Here is a 15,087-nt window from a genome sequence, read left to right as displayed (position 1 = left end):
ATCTATGTGATCTGAGTCTCACATCACGCGATTTACATAACGCGGCATTTCTCTGTACCTAACATCCGCGTTATACGAGGGTTACCTGTATTGCCATCGTTTTCAATGCATTGCAAAATTTAAATAGTTTATATATTTCTCTTCCAACAAAGAGCACCGCGAGAATAATTGTAATCGCAACAATTCTTTCACGCGAATTATCGCATATAATTAACTGCTGCCAGTCCAATAACGCAGTATAAAAGTGTTCCTAACAGGGAATAAAGCCTGTCCTGCAAATTATCACAAAATTTGTTTAAATTCCACAAATCACGTAAGTTATCTCGAGAAAAGTGAGTTTTTTCTGTGTACTTAAAAAATTTGAATAAAATTATTTCAATGGCGCATTTTCCTAGCGCAAAATGAAAATTGCTGAGCGACTAAATTAAATGAAGTCGACGAACCGTTAACATCGTCTACACGCTCACAATTCCACATCAACTAACACCATCGATGATTTAAGACGGCCGAATAGAAGTTTCCTGTAAACGTTCGTTTGAGCCGTGACTAACGAATAATTGCCTGACATGTTACGATCGCGATTCCAAAATAGAATGAAAGTTTACGAAGAAATTTTAGAGAAAAAAAGAAGTCAAAAATAACATATGCGGTGTCCACATACTTTGGCAGACTGGTATATGTGTTTTTATACATCCAAAGTTTCTGCTAAATATTATGCTACTCCGATGCTCGGCGTGAACTTTTATGACCTCTAATTTACCATCAAAGAATGCAATAAACTTCGAAAAAATATTATTGCATGGAGAAACGTTGCTCAGAGGTTTGGGGAAAGTTAAGCTTATGTCTAGGAAAAGAAAAGGAATGGAATAAATTGAGGCTGTTATTTTCCTGAAACAGAAACTGAAGAAAATTAGCTAAAAGAATAATCTTTCCAGTGGCGTCACTTCGTGTAGGGTTGGTTGGTCGGTCGATGACCAGGCCATTTTGCTCGCTGCCACATTGACGCTCATGTAAATAATATGTTGATGTAACAACATTTGGTGTCTAAAAATAGACGCAAGAAAAGACACGAAAATTAAACAATGAATTGTTTTTCTTTGGGAGTGCGACTCCATTTAAAGCAATGAATACTTCGGAAAGCTTTTTCTTGGAGTGTGGGGAGATTATGTATCACTGCTGAATTAGAGATTTTATTCAGCTAAAAAGACAAAACCCGTATTACGAATACTTTTTGTTCCTTTAGTAATTCTTAAAGTTATGGAAAATTAATCTGGATATTTGGAAGAGAGTCGATTAAAATACACATGGTAAGAAACATTGAGAAAACTTTTTTATCTTTGAGAGGGGCCTAAACAACAGTCAAGGAGGGCTAATTTAAGATTTTAGCCAATCAGAGCTATTGAAGAATTACTTGAATTCAGTAGAAAAACTGCGCATAATAATAGAGAAATACGAAATTTAATGAAAAGTAAATCAAACGAAAGTAAATGCTACAATTGAAAAATCGGAGAAAGGGAACGATCAAAGATATCCAACAAAGTTTTCCAAGATACCCACAGGACAAGAAATGAGTTTGACTTTCATTGGGGCAACTATAAGTGTGATTGTATTTAAGTGTGACACCACCGAGCAGCATACTGGAGGTCTGAATTCACAAACTTGAAAGTTCCATGTTTGTCATCCACAGCGGGATTCCTAAACAATCCTTGACTCACCCCATGGTACTAAAATATACGATATCGTATCCCAATGGCTTTAACAGGCCTTTAAGGCCCACAGCCTTCCAAGCATGCTTGGATTTCGTAACCGAAATCCGAGGATAAGATGGTCAGCCCTATGCCTCTAAGTATTCCTGACTGTATCTCTGTGTTCACGGGGCCAGTTTGCCTGCTTGCGGGATGAAAAACCCCAGATAAACTGGAGGAAAAAACTCTGCCGTCCACGCCCAAGGTGGCTATGGCTGAGGGAGATCCTTAAGCTCCTCACGTCGTCGACGGGAATCGAACCTAGGACACTTCTTCCCCAGGCATATGGTTGAGAAGCCAAAGCCACTAGGCTAACCGCGCGGACAAAATATACCATAGGTTTTCAATATTTTCAACAATATAACAAGTGGCATCAAAATACAAGTTCAAATATAGTCTAATCTTCAATAGATCATGTGTGGAAGGCCAAGTATTAACATTCCGACATTTTTCGGTATATATAACCAGTACCGTCGACAGGGTGTAGCATAGAGGCAGCCTGTCTCACGGCGCGGCTTAATAAGGGCGCTCGTTCAGCCATATTGCAGTAGTAGCCGTCGCTAACAATTCCTGTCAGCGTAGTAAGTTCGGAAAGAAGTTTTTCCAAGCTTAAACTGATTAAAAATTATTTGCGAACAGCAATGACCCAACAAAGATTGCTTGTTATAGCAACTCTATCGACAGAGGCGGACATTGCTTATAATTTAAATTTAGAAGTGCTTATAAACAGTATTATTATTCGATATCCCCGTAGAGCAAACATTTAATTAATTAATATTATTATGTGATCGTTTTGCATTAATGTTTCTCTTGTAATAAAAACAAAATAGCAATTGGAGATTTTCTTATATTTTTTGTCTTTGCCATCAGGGGCGATATTTAATTTTTTGCCTCAGGGCGCGATCTAATCTGGCGACAACCCTGGATATAACATATTGACATAATCAAAAAAATGATTTAATGCGATCAGTATACTACCTTGACTTTTGCATAATCGTGCATATATGAACCAGCATTTTTCTCGAAGCATCAGATAGAGAATTGCTAACAGAATATAAAGCTCGCGAAAGCTAACGGATTATTTTTTTTCTTATTAAAAATAATATTTCGCTAGAAAAATAAAGATTTGAACAAATCTTGCAAGATAAGAATTATTTTTACTTTTAGGTTTACAACCAGTGGTGGGCTATGAAAATTTTAACAAGGGGCTCGCATGGTCGAGCTAAAAAAAAAAAAAGGCCTAACTTATTCTTATAATACTTATATTGCTACTTTGTAGAGCTTCTGACAGATATGATAATTCCTGTAGGATATCAATCATTAATGCTAAAAATTCCAAATTGAGAAGTCGGTTCAAAAAGCCCTTATATTTATCGATAGATGCAAAATGCTTGCATAAAGCTAGGTAATTTCTCCAAAAAGCCGTTCGTAAACTGCAAGCTGCCATCGTGGTCCAAACACACGGCCGATCTTCAAAATTTCGATCCCAAGGTCTTTTGCAATCGAATTTAATTCTCGTTGATTTTTTGGTGATTGATGATAAAAAGCATATAATACTAAGTGTAAAAGATGAGCGCAATGCCAAATCACAATGTTGAGACATTTTTGTAGAAATTTGATTGCAACACCTGATTTGTTTCCTAACATTACACTATACTTCAAAGACAGATTCATGCAAGTCAAAATAAATGAAACTGTGTCAACGAGACGCAAGGTCTTGGCGGGTGTGCCACAGGGCTCACTCCTGTCCCCTTTGCTGTTTTCTATCTACATGGCTGATATCCCTCAAAACCCAAGCTCAACAATCACTGCATTATATGCAGACGATACTGTATTATCAGCAAGATCTCTCAGCCCCAAACTAGCCATCAAAAGACTCCAAAACAGTATTCACACACTAGAGAAATGGTTGATGGACTGGAGGATCCATGCCAACCCACAGAAGAGTTCACCTCTACTGTTCACTAGAAAGACGCCTCAGATAAAGGAAGATATACATTTACTAGGAGTTAAGATCCTGGCAGAATACAGTCAAATATCTCGGCGTAATTCTCGACAAAAAAAAAAACTACAATTCACCAGTCATATAAAACACATAAGTTCAAAGACATCCAAAATAATTGCGCAGCTCTACCCCATGATCAACAGAAAAAGTAAACTGGACACTCAGAACAAACTACTCGTATACAGGATGGCAATACGCCCAGTCATCACTTACGCATCTCCTGCACGGAGTCACACCTCGAACAAAAATATTCAGAAGCTGCAGAGAATACAGAACAAATGTCTGAGAATGAGTTTAGATGCCCCATGGTTTATCTGAAACTCCCAGTTCACAGAGAAGTCAACATTCCCTACATCACACCCCTCCTTCATGACCTAGCAGAAAAGTACTTCATCAAGACAATTAATCATCCGAACCCACTGATCTTCAGCCTATAATAAAGCAGATGACTGCAAATACAAGAGACCCAAGTCAATTCTATGCTCAGCTAAACACAGTTAATCTCACTGCCCTTTCAGGGCGAGCTTAAAGCTCAATAATTCTTCACTCAAAGAACTTTCCTCCTCAGACAAAGGGGAATATGAAAAGCATTTATGCTTCACCCATCAAGTCAGTATCGTTCTGCGGCGCTTTCGCGATATTATTTGCTACTTAGTAAATAAAGGAAGCTGAAGAAATCTTGTGGGATTACGTATACTGAGAGCAAATAAAATCAAGGTGGCTGTTAGAGTGCCTTTCATTCCGAAAATGAAATTTCCGGAAAAATCGAGATTCATCAAATAATTAAATTCCATTAAAACCGGTTATCCATTCCACGGTCGTTTCCCATTGACAAAAGGTGAGACATGCGAACGACTGAACTATACTGTTCGCTAGCGAATGTGGCTAAAACATCACGTTAAGGTCCCTAAAAGTTGGATTCTTTTCGAATTATTTGTTTATTTCGCTGCAAAAGCGGCTTTCGATGTATTCATTCGCACTAATGTATCACAATTCATATTACTGGGAGCCGAAGCACAACATAATTACTTACAGATAAGGCGTATCAATTAAAAAACGAATGACTGTGGAAAAATACCCTACTGCTAATGTCATTTAGTGTAAATTGATGACGCTAACGAGTACTTGCCCTGAGGACCAAAATCACTAAGACGATCAACTGTTCATCTTCTCGTAAATCTCAACTACACGCTTGAATTTCAACAGCTATCAACTTCCTTCCGCTTTATTCATCTCTTTAGAAATAGCAATTAGTAAATAGAGATCTCAATAAATAGAGGTCAATGGAACGGAATTATAATACTCTTAAACTTCACTGTTCTTCACCCAGCACATTCAGACCTGTTAAATTGTGACTTTGGGTGTTTCAAGAAGCACATCTTCTGGAGGAGTCGAACGACAACCACTAAGAATAGCTTAAGGATGTGCAGCGCTTAATTTAGGTGCTTTTAATGATTTCTTTGATTATCCTTGAGCGTAATATTTTAATCGCACGCCACACTTATTTTGTGATATTATATTTATAACCTTATATAACGGGCCACATAGCACATTCAATAGCTGCATGATTCATCAAAAATTCATTCGATATTTCAAAACTTTCGAAAACTTCAGACGTCAACAGACGCAAGTAAATCCTTAAAGCTAAGCAATGCCTTCCAAGCGCTATTAGAGAAACTGAATCCGCTGTTTTCACTGTAACGTTCTTATAGCTCCACCAATAGACGACGTTTCTATGACGTATTACGAGTTATGACATAAGCCACTGAGTTAAAATGAATAAACTACGAACGAATCAAGTAAATATTGGTGAGACAGCTTGAAGATGCATTACGTTTCAAAATGGAACAATTCAGTCCATCGATGACTTTTGTGTATAATGCAAACACTAAAAACAGGCCGATGATTTCACAAATTCAATCTTTTATTGAACTGTCACAGAGCGCATGCGCAGGAAGCGATGAGGATGAGCGACTATTTTAATGAGAACAAGTTAAGAAAATATTGAAACGAAAATTCTTTGTTATTTCCCAAGAAGAGTCGATCGAGTATGGAATGAATAAAATATGGGCCTTCGTTCGCAAAACTTCAAGGTATTATTGAGAAATACTAGCAGCTGTCGAACATCATTGGAATATTTCTTTAAAAAACTGGAAAACTGCGATCCAGATCACTATTGATGATTAACTTCAGAAAAAAATGTTATTAAAATCCTAACCGCTGCAGCACCATACGTAGCAAAAATGCACTTTCATACATTACTTAAAATTTAATTTTAGATCATTACTTTTTTTTGATCTTTAGTTGAAGACTAGTGACATTTTTCTGAATATGCTTTTAATTAATTATTATATTATATAAATAATTCATCTCAGAAGTTTTCTTTATTAATTTATTTCCGATGTGTTAGAAGCCCTCTCGAAATAACACTGTTTGTCTGCCTGTGAGCGTCTTCATAGACGCTCACTGTCATCACTTAAAACACATGAATGACGTGGGTATGACGACTGTCACATAACTCTCCGCGATAAATTAATCTTTTCAATCCCACATCTCTCTCTAAAAACAAACGAGATTTAGAAAATAATTCAATTAAGTGGACTTTGTTGCGTGTGAAAATAAGAAGGTAATGTTTGCCGGATATTATTCGATGATTTATGAATGGAAAGAATGTTTAAATTAAAAACGCAACTTTCTATTAAATGCAACCACAGGTTGGGCTGAGATTGAGAAGAAAATGCGCTCGCAAAACGAAATGAGATTGGTTTCAGACGATTGCAAAGGGAGTGGGGTATGAATCTGTTATATTCATCAGATAAACATCTGATGAGGAAATCTGTAGAATTTTTTTTTTTTTTTTTTTTTGTCAATTAACTTGAATACCGATTTTAGCTATCTCCATTGATGATATTTTCTTTTTCTTTTATATCCGTGAACAACATTGGCGAGCACATTAATTCATCTGAGTTTCGAAATCATCCTTTCAGTAAGAAAAGTCATTCCAAATTAGGTTACAAATGGCAAGTGATTTATAGTGCATTACATCAAACCTGCTCTAAGTTCAGTTGTTGAGATAACAAATGACATCACAACACAATGCTAGCTGAAAAGCGCCGTTTTGTTTGCAATCATATTTTTAAAATTTTTTTTTGTGTGTAGCTCAGTGAATGTGGCGTTTGCACACCACTGCGCTTGACCGCACGAAGGAAGACTTCTTGGTTTCGAATCTATTCGGCGACTAGAAGAAATTTTTCTAAGCCTTTTTTCGACCGGTTCCCGAGTTAGTCGATCTCTGACACGGGCAAGCGTGTTTTTCCTCCCGGAAACTCAAGAAACTCGACCGTAGACCCAGATTATTTCACATGAATAATCTGGAAATTAGGGTTAGGGACCACGAGATGGCGGTACTTGTGGAGCAGTCTCTCTACATTGCGTGCTGCTTAATTAGTGATAGCCTTGGGCCAGCTAGCTCTGATTGGGCAGCACCAGTGGAGATTGAACTGCCCACTCAGTCTCCAAAAGTTAGGTAGGGGTAAATGATCTCGCCTACTCCCTACATACGGGGATAAAAAGGCGTTGGCTGATTTTTGCTTTTATTTCATTTTTTTCCCATATTTTTTTGAACAGAGGATATCATCCTTATTAGGACAGATTGTTTATAAACATATCATTTATTTAGATTTAAAATAAGATAAATTTTGTTTCCTTTTGATAGGTTATATAAATATATACGTATATACTATATATACGTATATATTTATATATACGTAATGAACTAACATAATGAATTATGTTAGTTCATTACGTATCTGATCATTCTCCAAAGGCAATTCGATTTATGCCAATATTTCGCCTTTGGGCGTTCTCATGCACGCCGACGTCAATCCACTGATACACGACGTGACGGTTCTTATGAACGGTCACGTCGGATTGGTGGAATGTCTATTAGATCATCTTGGACGCGGAAATAATGAATGCAGCAGCAAATAAAACTGCAATGAAATCACAGCTGCGCAATCATAATACGTTAAACTAAATAAGGATAAAAATAAATAAAACTTCTAAAGAAATGTCCTCCAATGCCTTGTGATAACTTTTATGCCTTCTTATGCAAGACATCCACTGCGATAAGCAGAGATAAAATGGAAGAGTGGATATACTAAAAAACGTCGATGTAAATGAAACAAAAATTAATGCATTGGAGATCCGTTGTAAAAATTTAAACCTTACCGGGTAAAAACAAATAAAGGAAATTCTTTATTTGTCAGGAGTCAACGATTTTCCTGTGTAATATTTCTAATTTTGTTAGGTGGCTGTTTGATGTATTTGTATAGACTGTTATTCCGTATCTGAGTAGGGATTCGCAAATACCGTGAATATAGGAGTTTTTTTTTATGTTGAATGGAATAATGTCTTTTCCTTTGAAGAGTTTTGCTGCGATGATCCGGAGTCTGATGTGTTGGTATTCTATATGTTTTGTCCATTTAAGGTGGGAATCTATATAGAGACCGAGGTATTTTGCGTGTGTTACAGGTTTGATTTCGGGACATTTGCAGAAATATTTTTGTTGTTAATGCAGCGGTATGTGTGACAGTGTAGCGATATTTGTACAGGATGCATGACTCTTGGGTTGTGTATTATCAACATCTGCGATTTGGTGCCATTGATTAGAATTGCGTTTTGGTGGAAGTATGTTGTGATTTCATTTAGGTCTTGTTGTGCATTGCAGAGAGCCGTGTTGATGTCTGTGTGGATTGCTAGTAGTGCAGTGTCATCTGCGTACTAAAATATTTGACTTCTTATGGGTATGTTATGAACATCGTTAATGTATATGTTGAATAGAGTGGGTGATAATCCAACACTATTATTAAAAATTATTTATATAATTTTTAATAATGATAATGGTTTATTAGGTTTTTTTTCATGTTACCTTGTAATATTGTCACATTATATTTTATTATCACATTATATAATATTATTATGTTATTACATTTTACTATATTACGTAATATTATGAGCATTTTTTTTATTGATCTTAAAAATATTTACACATATCCAATAATCATCTTAAGTGACATTCGAACATGTTATTTTACAAAGTACAGCAACTAAATGCTGCAGATTATGGTTCATTAATTCTTAAAGATTTCTATAAAAATTTTAAGAATAATTGTCATTGTTAAAATTATGACTATATGCTGAAAAAGGAGAGTCAAAAGGCTTTACTTCGGCGATGCAACATTATTCAAATTAAGTGTATGTTGAATCCATCATTATTTCGTTGAATCCAACACTATTCAGCTTTGAAATAATGGTGGATTCAATATCCACTTAATTTGAATAATTTTGCATCGCCAAAGTGAAGCCTTTTGACTCTCTTTTGGTGCCTTTGGTGATGTGACACCTTTTTTGGCAACTCGTATTATGGTAAAGTATAAGCTCACCATCACTACAACCTCAATATTTATTCTGGGTCTGGCTCCCACTGACGAGACCTCAAAAGAGGTCGAAACCGGTCTGGGTAGTGATCCCCCCCATAATATATAACATCATACATCTCCGCTAGGAGGTGTTTTACATTATGAGAAATACTAAGGATAGTGATCGGACCTTTCTCCATCTTTACTACGAGTTGCCCCTGTTATGAAAGGTTTGCTTACTTTCATAGTTTCTATCTATATTGGGCATGAAACTCTTATAGTTTTTCTATTCGGCACGAAACACTCGTAGTTTCTCTATTCGGCTTTGAAATAATCGAATTCGACATCCACTTAATGTGAATAATTATGATCATATATTATGCGTTTGGAGGCAAGAAAGATCGAGTTATTTGTGCTATGGGTGACTGGAACGCAAAAGTTGGATCAGACAGAACATCTGCACACGTGGGTCCATTTTGACTCGGAATTCGGAATGAGATAGGACAAAAGCTGATTGATTCTGTAACGAGCACCGTCTCATCATAACTAACACATTTTGAGCAAAAACCAACAGCACGTTACACATGGGAAAGTCCGGATGGAAGATGCAAAAATCATTTAGACTATATTGTAATCAGTAAACGTTACTTCAATGGAATACGGAACTCAAAGGTGACGCCAAGTGCTGACTGTGGATCTGATCATAGACTGGTCTGAATGAAGATGAATATTCGCCTGAAAACAATAAAATTTAAAAGAAGTCAACCCATAAAATGGGATCTGAAAATCGTACAAAATCCAATAATAAAATCAAAAAGCAATGAAAATATTTCAGAACTGCTGTCTGCACAGTTGCAAAACGAAAATGAACCCTCTCAGTGGAATGGACTGCAAACAGCTATCATAACATCTGCTAAAAACCACATCAATAAACAAGAAGAAAGAAAGAAAGAAAAAACCATGGATAACTCAAGAGGTAATCGACCTTATTGATGAAAGAAGAACATGGAAAAAAGGAGCAAGTGAAGAAGAAATGTTAAGATATAAAACTTTGGATTAAAGAATCAAACAGTTATGTAAAAGATTGAAAGTAAACTGGATAAAGAGGCAGTGCAACGAGATAGATGAATTGCAAAATAGGAACAAAATCAGAGAAGCATTCCTCAAAGCGAAAGAACTTAATGGAAAAGCAAAACGTTCACAGTCTAATAACATCAAGGACAAAGATGGAAACATAATCATTGATAAGGAAAAGATAAATGGAAGATGGGTGGAGTACTTATCAGATCTCTATGATGATGATAATGGTAACATGTTAGATGATTCACGACACCTTAAATCAAACGCAACAACAGATACCACTCTACCCACAAGAAAGGAGGTAGAACACGAATCAAGAATCTTCCTAATAATAAATCCCCTGGGCGTGATAATAGTCAAAGCTTGCAGATGAGCTGCTGAAAGCTTTGACTGACAATAATAACAACTATTTAGTGGAATCCATTCAGGACATCTATAAAACAATACAATTATCTGAAGAGTTTTTACAACATCTATCTGCATACCAATTCCAAAGAAAAATAATGCACAAAATTGCGAGGATTACAGAACTGTGAGCCTAATATCCCATGCATCTAAAATTATTTTAACCATCGTTAACCAACAAATTGAAACACCCATAAGCGGTGAATTGAGTGAACAACACAAAGGCTTCAGAAGAGAAATGGAAACCATTAATGCTATCCTGGAACTAAAAATATTAATAGAAAGATCACTCGATAGAAATAGGAACATTTACATATGCTTCATAGACTTTCAGAAGGCTTTTGATTTTATAAAACATAATAAAATGTTCAATATATTAGATAAATTATACATCATGTACTTAAGATTATAAAAATTATTTACACCAAACAGAAAATGCAGCTGTTTAACTCTGAGACTTCTAAAGTGAAAATAAAAAGAGGGGTTAGACAGGGTTGTATCCTTTCACAAATCTATTTAATATCTATAGTGAGACAGTGATTAAAAATTGAAAAATAAAAAATAGGAATTAGTATCAATGGTATAAAATACAACAATCTTAGATATGCTGATGATACCATTCTAATAGCAGAAAACAGAAAGAAATTAATCAAATTACTGCAGCTACTAATTGAAGAAGGTAAAGAATTTGGATTAGATATAAATGCAAAAAAGACAAAATTTATGAAAATCTCAAAAGAAAGCAGATCCGAGCCAGAAATATTCATAAACAATATGAAAATTGAACATACAACAGAATACAAATATTCAGGCACCTACTTTACTGCAGAAGGAAAGCAAGATAAAGAAATAAAAATAAGAACAGACATAACTAAAGATGCATTCTCGAAAAATAAAGATCTGCTCAGAAGTTCTGTGAGTATCGAGACAAAGAAAAGAATGATAAGAACATTAGTGTGGCCAGTTTTCACATCTGGAAGTGAGAACTGGATATTCAAGAAGAGAGTAAGGTAACAGATAATGGCCTTTGAAATGTGGTGCTATAGGAGAGCGCTGAAAATCCCATGGAGGGAACATGTGACAGATTACAGATGTCCTACAGAGGATGAGAACACAGAGATCTTTATTACAGGAAATGATCCAGAGAAAGATGAGATTGGCAAGATGCACTAAGAAGTTCAACAGCACAGAGGATACTAACAGTTTTAAAAGGAAAATTTGTGGGAAAGGGATCAAGAGGCAAAAAAACGAAGGACATGGCTTGAAGATACTCGAAGCTTTTTATGAAGTTTATCTGAGGACGACACCGGTTAGTTATCGCTTATTGTTTGATTGCCGTGTTGGAAGTAGGCTGATGTTTGAAAGGTCCGATATTCACCACACACACACACACACACACACACACACACACACACACACACACACACACACACACACACACACACACACACACACACACACACACACACACACACACACACACACACACACACACACACACACACGATCATTTGGAATGTCACGAGGCGTCACTGAACTGGAAAACCTCAACTAAAATATTGTTTCATAAAGTTTGTAAGTTGTGTAGGGTGCGTATTTCTCATTCATAGTATGTCCGTAGGGTTCTTTTCAGGCTATTGTAGTTTGTAAGGTTCCTGTATTCAAAATAGTTTATTTAGCATATCTAGGATGTAGAAGTTTCGAGTGGCCTTTCCGTAGTGATTATTGTATTTATATGTGATATAATTAGTTGTCTGAGGTCTTGTTATACGGTATGTATTTCTGACTGTCCTGTAGTTGCCATCAAAATAATTTTTTTTAGCAAAGTTGCATAGTGGCATAAATGTTTTGCTGTTAATATTTTGTGTTCTGACATTACAATCTATACGAGGTCGTTATTTTCTCTTTGTTCCCAAAAGATCAGATTTATAATTTTGTACTGTAACGACATTAATCTGTTTAGTTTGTAGGGTGCACAGAAAGCATACGTTGTTTATAGCGTATCTTAGTATATTTTGGCATAGTGCTTTGTAGGTTAGTGCTTTTGGGCGTGCGGGAAATGTCTTTTAACTTGTAGAGTTTGATAGTTATTGTTCGAAGTTTGTTTTTTAGATAGTTCATGTAGCTATTCCAGTTCAGATCTGAATCGAAATAAATTCCATGGCATCGTATCGTTTCAAACTGAATAGTGGTAGCAGTTTTACTGTTCTCTGTTTTTTTTTTTAATGTTGGAGAGTAGATTTTGGATGGTTATATATGCTGTATATCATCAACTGTTTGACTCAGTGGATTTCTGAATATAATTATTTTTGTCTTATCAGAGTTTAGGTGTATGGAGTTTTTCGTGAGTCCGTCAATGAGCAGATTATGCCATGCAGCATATTTGTTTGAGCTATGTTTGCATTATTATGGATGGACATTAAAACTGTATCGTCTGCGTATTGGCAGATCTTGCCATTGAGAGGTAGCTGGTTAATGTGTGTGTGTGTGTGTGTGTGTGTGTGTGTGTGTGTGTGTGTGTGTGTGTGTGTGTGTGTGTGTGTGTGTGTGTGTGTGTGTGTGTGTGTGTGTGTGTGTGTGTGTGTGTGTGTGTGTGTGTGTGTGTGTGTGTGTTATGATCCATCGAGTCGTTTCCGACTCCTGGCGACTCCACGAACATACACTCTCCATTCCGATCTGTCCCTGACCATGTCTTTCAGAACATTCAAGTGCATTCTAGTTGCTTCGTTAACTCCATCCACCCATCAAACTCTTGGTCTTCCTCTTCTCCTTCTTCCATCAACTTTAGTAAGCATCATCTTCTTCTCGAGACTGTCATTTGCTCGCATATGTCCGAAGTATGACAATTTTTTGCTTGATGATCATAGCTTGAAGGGAGCAATCTGGCTTTATTCTGTCTATCAGTGATTTATTGGTTTGCTTTGCAGTCCACGGTATTCTTAGTACTCTTCTCCAAATCCATCTATCTTTCTTCTTTCACTCTTTCTCAGGGTCCAACTTTCACATCCATACAGCACCACAGGGAATACCATTGCTTTCACGATTATGATTTTTGTTGTGAGGCTGATATCTTTAAAGATCTTGCTTAAATTTGTCATTGCTTTTTTTCCGAGTATCTGCTAACTTCTTCAGTACAATAACCATCTTTATCAATTCGGAATCCTAGGAACACAAAATTGTTAACTGCTTCCATTTTCTCCTCATCTACTTCAAAATCATTAAGTTCACATGTTGCCATAACGTTTGTCTTTTTGAGGTTAAGTTTAAGACCATATTTAGCACTTTCTTTTTTAACTTTCATAATAAGTTCCTTCAAATCTTCTTTGCATTCTGCTAGCAAGGTGATATCATCTGCATACCTCAACTTATTAATATTTTTTCCACCAATTTTAATTCCAACTGAAAATGTATTCGCTGTACAAGTTAAACAGGTACGGAGATAAAATACATCCTTGGCACACCCCTTTACCTATTGTGAAATACTCTGTTTCTCCAAGATCTGTTCGGAGAGTAGCTTCTTTTTCATAATAAAGATTCCTCAGAAGGATAATGAAATGCTCTGGTACTTCCATTGTTCTGAACACATTCCACAGTTTCACATAATCTACAGAGTCAAAAGCCTTGCTATAGTCAAGGAAACAAAGGTAGACATTCTTGTGATATTCCTGTGCTCTTTCTATTATCCATCTCACATTGTCAAGTGTCCCTAAAGTGGATATCATTTGTAATATAGAAAAGGCAGTCTCGTTGTTACCGGAACCCATAGCTAATGATATTAGATTAAAAAGTAGTATTAGATGAAAAGCATTCTTCGCCCCTTTAAGCCAGTCCTTATAAGGACTCTCGTTCTTAAAAGTGCAGTCGAATAAGTAAGTCACTTGCTAAGTAGTGCATTTATAGCTTTTAATAAACAGAAAGCAGTAACGGCGTTTAATAGATTTATCGAAATTAATAATTATATTACAATACAGTTGCGAAGAATACAATATATCGAACCTCAGTGATTTTAGAAAGGTAAGCAATAATATTTAGCTCTATATTACAAAAAATCGTGAGCTCGTAGTTCATTTTGATATCGGAACCATTCATTACCAGTAATTCTGTTTCTAGGGGGGGGGATGTAAAGTTTAAAAAATATTTTAAATTAGACCTAAGGTACGAAAGTTCGAAAGTGTCCAGTATAGCCTTTTTTAGTTCGTTAACAGAAATATTCATTCTGTTGCGCTTTCTAGAGTGATCACGTGACAGTTAAATGAAGGATTAGTGACTAAAAATATTAAATTTCAAAAAATTAACGGAAACTGTGCATAAAATTTACTTGTATGTCGTTGAAATGAAAATCAACAGAATTATAAATGAAAAATAAACAAACCATAACAACAGCGGAAGCAATAAATGTAGCAGACGCACTTACACTGCACTCCCGTGCATG

This window comes from Typopeltis vanoorti, chromosome 15 (assembly GCF_054136105.1).
Source record: "Typopeltis vanoorti isolate ZY-2024b chromosome 15, IOZ_Tvanoo_1.0, whole genome shotgun sequence".
Classification (NCBI taxonomy): Eukaryota; Metazoa; Arthropoda; class Arachnida; order Uropygi; family Thelyphonidae; genus Typopeltis; species Typopeltis vanoorti.
This window is presented reverse-complemented; position numbering follows the sequence as displayed.